The sequence below is a fragment of the Lissotriton vulgaris genome, chromosome 3_1 (assembly GCF_964263255.1).
Source record: "Lissotriton vulgaris chromosome 3_1, aLisVul1.2, whole genome shotgun sequence".
NCBI lineage: Eukaryota > Metazoa > Chordata > Amphibia > Caudata > Salamandridae > Lissotriton > Lissotriton vulgaris.
This window is the reverse complement of record NC_141689.1, coordinates 1,137,961,494-1,137,968,176: the sequence shown is the minus strand read 5'-3', so window position 1 is coordinate 1,137,968,176 and position 6,683 is coordinate 1,137,961,494. Positions and strand designations below refer to the sequence as shown.

The following is a 6,683-nucleotide window of genomic DNA, read 5'->3' as shown; positions in this document are numbered from 1 at the left end:
CCTGATAAGTGACTCAATTGAATTTGCACTATTTGGATATACATGCACCTGGCAATTTCTTGATTTGGTTCCAAGAATTACATTCATTATATCCAAGTAAGGTGCTAGCAAGGATTCTGAAAACCTCGTACTTTGCATACCGTTCACAATATTAAAGAATTTAAAAAATGGGTAAATAAATTCATAAACGAGAATGCTACATGGTGCCCATTTAACCATGTGCCAAATGTATCTTTTAAAACTGATACCTCTATTATTGAAGCTAAGAAAATGAAATGGCAAGCTAGTCATTGTTGACTAGGACATGAAAACTACAATTAGATATTCAAAAGCTGCCGTCTAGAATAACAGTATAAACAATTTTAGAACATGCACTGGTGTGTGTTTTACATGGAAAACAGATGCCAGAATTGACATATACTACATAGCATGGCATCTGCTTCACTTAGGATTTACAATGAGAAGACTTCAAATCTGTGTATCCTTCCGCTGAGGTACCACAAGGTGAAATACATGGACAGTAGGAACATGTGATAACTTGATATATTTAAACCAAGGAGCACTTTGCTAGACTGGCTGCTGAGGTATCCATATTTCTGGTGCCCTGTGGTGTCTTTCTGTATATAAAGGACCCTATATTCATGGTGATAATCAAATGCTGTTGGAGGTTCCAGACTGTTCGGTTCTTAAACTAATGTTCCCAAGTCAGGCAATGAGCCAGGGACCAGGCACTTTACTCAGGAAGCACCAGGTGTGGGTGAGGACAAGGGTGCACTTTTCTCCTCTACATCTTTGAAAACTTTGGTGTATCGGACATCTGGAAACGGTTTAATTTCTCAGGATTATTGGATGCCATGTGTGAAAAATCACGGATTACGTCCTGGTAGGTCTCGTCACCTGGCTGTCCATACAGTCCTTCAGATTCCCGCATCTCCTCATTCATTCTTGCCACTCGCAACAGGGTTACAATATCAGCATTTGCAGCTTCAAGTGCAATAGTCAAGGGGCATTTTCCTTCTTCATCTTTGGTGTGCTGATTTGCCCCACGCTTCAGAAATAAGCAGACTTGCCCGGTGTGCCCTAAAACAGTTGCATGATGCAGGGGTCCTCTGCCATGCAGGTCCATGTGATTAACATTGGCACCATTCTGCAGCAGGAACTCACAAGTGACCAAAGAGCCCCCATGCACAGCCTGAATGAGGGGTGTTGCGTTGTTGTCCTCTGCATTCAACCAATTAACATCTGCGCCATGTGACAATGCTTCTGCCATATCAGGAAGGCTTCTCTCATGCGCAGCTCGATAAAGGTACAGCCCTGGATGAAACTTTTTCGAATCCTGAAATTCTGAAGAATCTCGCTTCTCGACTTCTAGGACTGGTTGATGCAAACTTTTTGAGGATAAAAAAGAGGCAAGAAGTTCTCGAATGCCTTCTGAACTGAAGTGCAATACACTGGCATTGCTTTTCACTGAACTTCTGGCAGATGTTGAGAAGTGATCCTGTGATGCCAGGGACTTCTCAGAACTGCTGAGGTCTTCGTTCTTGCACTGGGAATAAGGCCTTTCCTGTCCATCAGGAGGGTGTGAAGCAACGCAGTCCTGGTTCACAAACCTCTTTTCCATGTACTTTGCTCTGATATATGCCTCCTTTTCCACTCTTGGACTTTCATTGTCTGGCTTCTTTACTCCAAGGGTTTTCAATTTAGCTTCATATATTCGATTAATAACTTGATTTCCCAGTTCACACATCAGCTTTAGTACTTCAGGCTCCCATGTATCTAACGTTAATGACCTTACTTTTGAAATGTGCACACCAAGGCTCCTGTGTATCTCAGAACACTCAATGCACAGGATGATTCCAAGGTTGATGCTGGCCCATTGCGGATCCGCCAGACCACAATCGCAGCAGATCGAGTTTCCAGCGATACACTGGATCCGCTGTAAGGCACTTTCACCTTTAACTGATTTTTCTTGCACATTGCTGCCAGAGTCCAGACCTCCTGTGGAAGGTGGAGATTTCTTATCCAGCTTCTCCGTCTCATCACTCTTTTCTCTATATGCTGCAGCAATGCCGGTTTGGACAGCTTTAATCCATGCCTGTCGCAGCTTTTCTGAGTCAGCCTGTAGCATGCGGCTCTTTGTTGGTGTGACTACTTCAAAGCAGAAACGTCTTTCTATGTCTTCAAAGTGTTTAACTGTGCAGAGCCGTAAATCTTCAAAAACCACTGTGGGGTTATCCTTCATTTTTTTCTGATATACCAGTTGGTTGTTTTGTATTGAGAACCAGCGCCTGTTCCAAGCTTTAAAGGCATTAGAGGCCCTTTTAAAGAGATATCCTTCCACCACAATGCCATTAGCAGTATCAACATTGTATTGAAGTCCGAGATCATCGTTGGTGAAATCCTCCTGCTGAATAGTGGAGTGTTTTTGTTCCATGTCCCTCTTCTGCTTTGCTGCATGCACATCAAGCCGATCCAGCTGTGAACCAAGCTCTTCCATGTGCGGTTCAAGTTCACTGAAGAGATCGTAGCCCTGGTGGAAGAAGCCGAGATGTGCCTTCATGAAGGACAACATCGATTTTAAAATTTCAGACCTCCGCCTTGACTGAAGAACATTGATTTGAAGGACGTTGTCCAAAGCTATGTGCTGGAAGCACTTTCTTTTTGCGATTAAGATGTTTGTTGCCTCCTCCACCTCGTGCAGTTTTGTTCTTTGAACTTGGGCATGTTTAACTAGAGCGTTTTCTTTTTCTTTACTGACCTTATCAAACTGCTTCTTTGCATCTTTGAATTTTGGAAGATCGTCCTGAATAAATATCTGGAGCTGTGTTTGAATGGATCTCTGAGCTTCGTCAAACAGGATTGTGTGATAATTGATAATTTCTTGGAGGCAGTCTGAAAACTTGGTCAAGCTAGACTCAATCACCACATCCTTGCTCGAATACTGTGCCAGGTCCCGCATGCCATTCATAAATTGCTTGTTGGCAGCACAAAAGGCCTTGCCTGCATCAATCATGCCACTACATAGCTTAACAAGCTTATCAAGTTTCACTTCCAGTCCCGTCACATCACCTTCAACCTCCTTCAAAGCGGCTCTGAAACGGGGAGAGTCCTTCAAGCACTCCTCGAAATCAACGTCCCCCTTCATGCTGTCGCCTCGGCCCCTCCCGGGCGATCAAGGTGAGGGCAGGAATAAGGAGGCAGCAGCAAGATGAGGGGGTCTGAGCACAGCAGTTGAAGTCTGTCACTCTTTCAATCTGCCTCACCGCTGCGCAGCTCTCAGCCCTCGGCGCTTCCTCCACTTCTGAGCACGGTCCCTGCTGGCAGACACTTCAGTCTCCTAGATACGCACATAGACATAGACAACAGACAACAATGCAAGAGTCTGAGCGTCATAGACACAAAATATAGAATCAGATTGTGGTCCTCAGCAGGGTTCCACCAATGTATTTGTATTATCAGCAACAAGGCAATTTATCATTGGAGGTAGTGGTCTTTAATAATTTTTCTGTACATAGGCAAACCTGTTGTTTTCATTGTCTGGTCACAAAGGTCCATTTTAAAGGAAGGTTTCTGCAAGCACAGACACTCCTGCTCCCCAGAGTCTTTGCCAATAAGTGATACCTGTCTGCTAAACTACTATACTATTGAACGTGTTACAGATTATTTAACACCTTACAGATGCCTTAATTAGGACTGTGGATTCTGTAAAACAAGATGTTTATAATGTCCGAAAATCAATAGATCAATACAGCTCTTGATTGACAGTTTTTACTTTAGGGACTTGTATTTTTTTCTTTCACACTTGCTCCATCCGGGGGCCTTGGAAAGAGAAACCATTAAGAGTAAGTGAGGTCTGCAGTCAGCAGGTATGGGTCCATAGCCACCTTTGGTACATGAGGAACAGCAGTATAGACTAATACATCACCAGAGAACATCACATTAAATTCAAAGGAACACATAAGCACACATCTTAATTTTATCCAGGCCCAGCTCCAGGAATTTTTATTAGGGTGGGCCAAGTGTGCATTCGGGTGGGCCACGGCGGGCCAGATTTGTCACTTATATGTCTAGCCAGGCCTGCTTCAGAGCCCTCCTTTATCTCTCCTAAGTCTTACAAGGAAGGGCCAGTAAAGCTCATTATTTTCCTTTCAAATCTCTTTCTAAATGTTCTCACTCTCAAAAAGTTTTCTTTTTCATGTAATGTCCCCTTGATGGAAAGAGAATGTTTCTGATGTTAGTGTATCAGGCAAGTGACACTTCTCGGGCTCTCCCTCATGACCTCCTCCTTGGATCCCTTCACTGCCACCCTCCTCCAGTGCCCCTCATCTCTCCGTAGCCCCCCCTATTGATCTCTTCCTCAGATTCCCTCACTGCCACTGTCCACCAGCGCCCCTCATCTCTCCGTAGCACCCTATTGACCTCCTCCTCTGACTTCCTCACTAAAACCCTCTTCCAGTGCCCCTCATCTCTCCGTAGCCACTCTCTCTTATGCATTTCATTTGTTGTATATCTCTACTCATATTAGTGTAGGGTGTCACAGTACTTTACATCACACACACATTATACAGAGACAAACGATCAGGCAAATATGTAAATCAGTCTACAGGGAATGTCACATAAGCCAATGAAGATTACAAGGTGTAGGAATCACATGTCATCCATACTGGTGGGCAGTATATTTTAAGAGCGTCTGGAGAAGCACAATGTAGTAATGGATCTCTTAGTTAAATGTAAGAAAATGAACTAGAGATCCAATTAGCACTTTGTAAATTAAAGTTAGGGGTTTTATTTGAGAAGGAGAGAGAAAACCCACGACTACACATGTCAAGGTCTGAGGCAATATTCCACGGAACGTAACCATTCCAGAACACATCAAATGAGAATAAGAACTTAACACATAAAACATTCTTTAAAGATATAGTGTCATCAAATATGAATATTACTTACATACTACACATCCCCCATTTTATTTTGGAAAATGAAAAACACTATACAAACCAATAATACAGCAAATAAAGAAAAACAAATAATCAAAATGTAAAATGCAAATCATAACAACAATCAATAGATATTGATGGAGCAAGGATTCGCATGTAATTTGACTTGCTTGTTATCAGCCCTCTCGACATAACGTTAATTTATTAATCAACATGTTTGTTTTATTAACATCGCATTTCACATAAAGATTTGGGTATCCAGAAGAAGCTTGCATATGTGTTTCTACTAACGATAATCTGGTTGCACTAAAAAGGCTGCTGCTACGTGGGATTTTCTACTGCGCATGCGTCTGTGATACTCATGTGACATGATGTATCTTTCGCTTGGAGGGAAACTTTCGCTTCTGCGCACTAGAATTAAAATGGCTTCTTTGTATAACCGCATGCATGAAGCTTGCACTGCTGCTTTTGCTAAGATGTTCATTCTGCCAAATTTCTAATGCAATAGTCCAAATAAAATAATGGGAATAAAGTAGAGACAAGTGGTATACAGTGCATTCATTTATTTCTCTGTTCTAAAATTGTTTCTTTTCTATTCCTGCATGTATCGTATTTTGGGCCTGGTATGTGCTGTAACTCCATCTTGAAAACCCACACCGCACAAGTGCTGAAATTCACCCACGTCTACAAGCTATGGCATTGAACCACTACCAACATCTGAAGGAACTGTGAAAATCGTGAGAAGCTAACCCTTTACCTCTGTCAGAGGAAGCTATAATATACAAAGTTATTACAATGTATTTACTAATAGAACATTCATTGTCGGGTGGAATAAAGATGTCATGAGAAAAATAAAATGATGGGCGGGAACGTTAATTTAAATATGAGATGCAGAAAGTTTCTTTTGCTATGGTGTGATGACCTCTCCTCATTCCTTGTCCAATCAAAATTGGGGATCATTACACTTGTAACATTGAGGGGTGGTACACTGACCTGAAAATAGTATAACTAGGGTAGGCTTAGCTAGTTCATTTGTCCGACTTGTCCGAATAGCTGACCTGTCACTGACCCAACGCACTCAATAGGTGATCAAGAGCAGAGCTGCTGCAAAGCACTCTGTCAGAAGATTCGCTGACCCAATCGGGATCAGGGAAGCTGAGGTGCCGGAGAAGCACTTTGTCGGTGAATTCGATAAACCAATCAGGGTTCTGGCTGTTAGCTGCAGAGAGGGAGTAGCGCAGGCATTGCAACTGAATTGCGGGTGCCGGTCTTAACCTTTGGTGGTCCTGTCCTGATCCAAATCTGGTTTTCCCTGTCCTGATTCTGATCTGCACCTGCTGGCCTACTGGCAACTGCATTTTTTGGGGATTTCTGTCCTTAACTGACCCGTGGCCAGGGTTGGTCTTCACGCCATTCTAGGTAAATATAAATCTGTGTGGGTTTGTCATTGTATTTTTGTTCCCACTCTTTACCCTTCCTAACGTGAAGCTTTGATTACATATATATATATATATATATATATATATATATATATATATATATGTTCCTTTTCTTACCTTCCCTTTGATAAATGCTCAAATCGTTGTGATTACATAGCATGTTTCCTTTTCTTACCTTCACTTATTGCTAAATGTTTAGTATAATATATCTTTTGCATAGTTATACATTAACCCCTTCGCTGCGGCGGCAATTCCGCTGCAGCGCTAGGGGGGACGGGGGGGCCGAGCGGCGCTCACATGCTCATGA

General features: G+C 42.5%; 1 pseudogene; it reads right to left on the bottom strand.

Moving 5' to 3' along the window:
* Nucleotides 1–784: 784 nt before the first annotated feature.
* Nucleotides 785–3,145, bottom strand: LOC147727564 (arf-GAP with coiled-coil, ANK repeat and PH domain-containing protein 2 pseudogene; annotated as a pseudogene).
* Between the last annotated feature and the right edge of the window lie 3,538 nt (nt 3,146–6,683).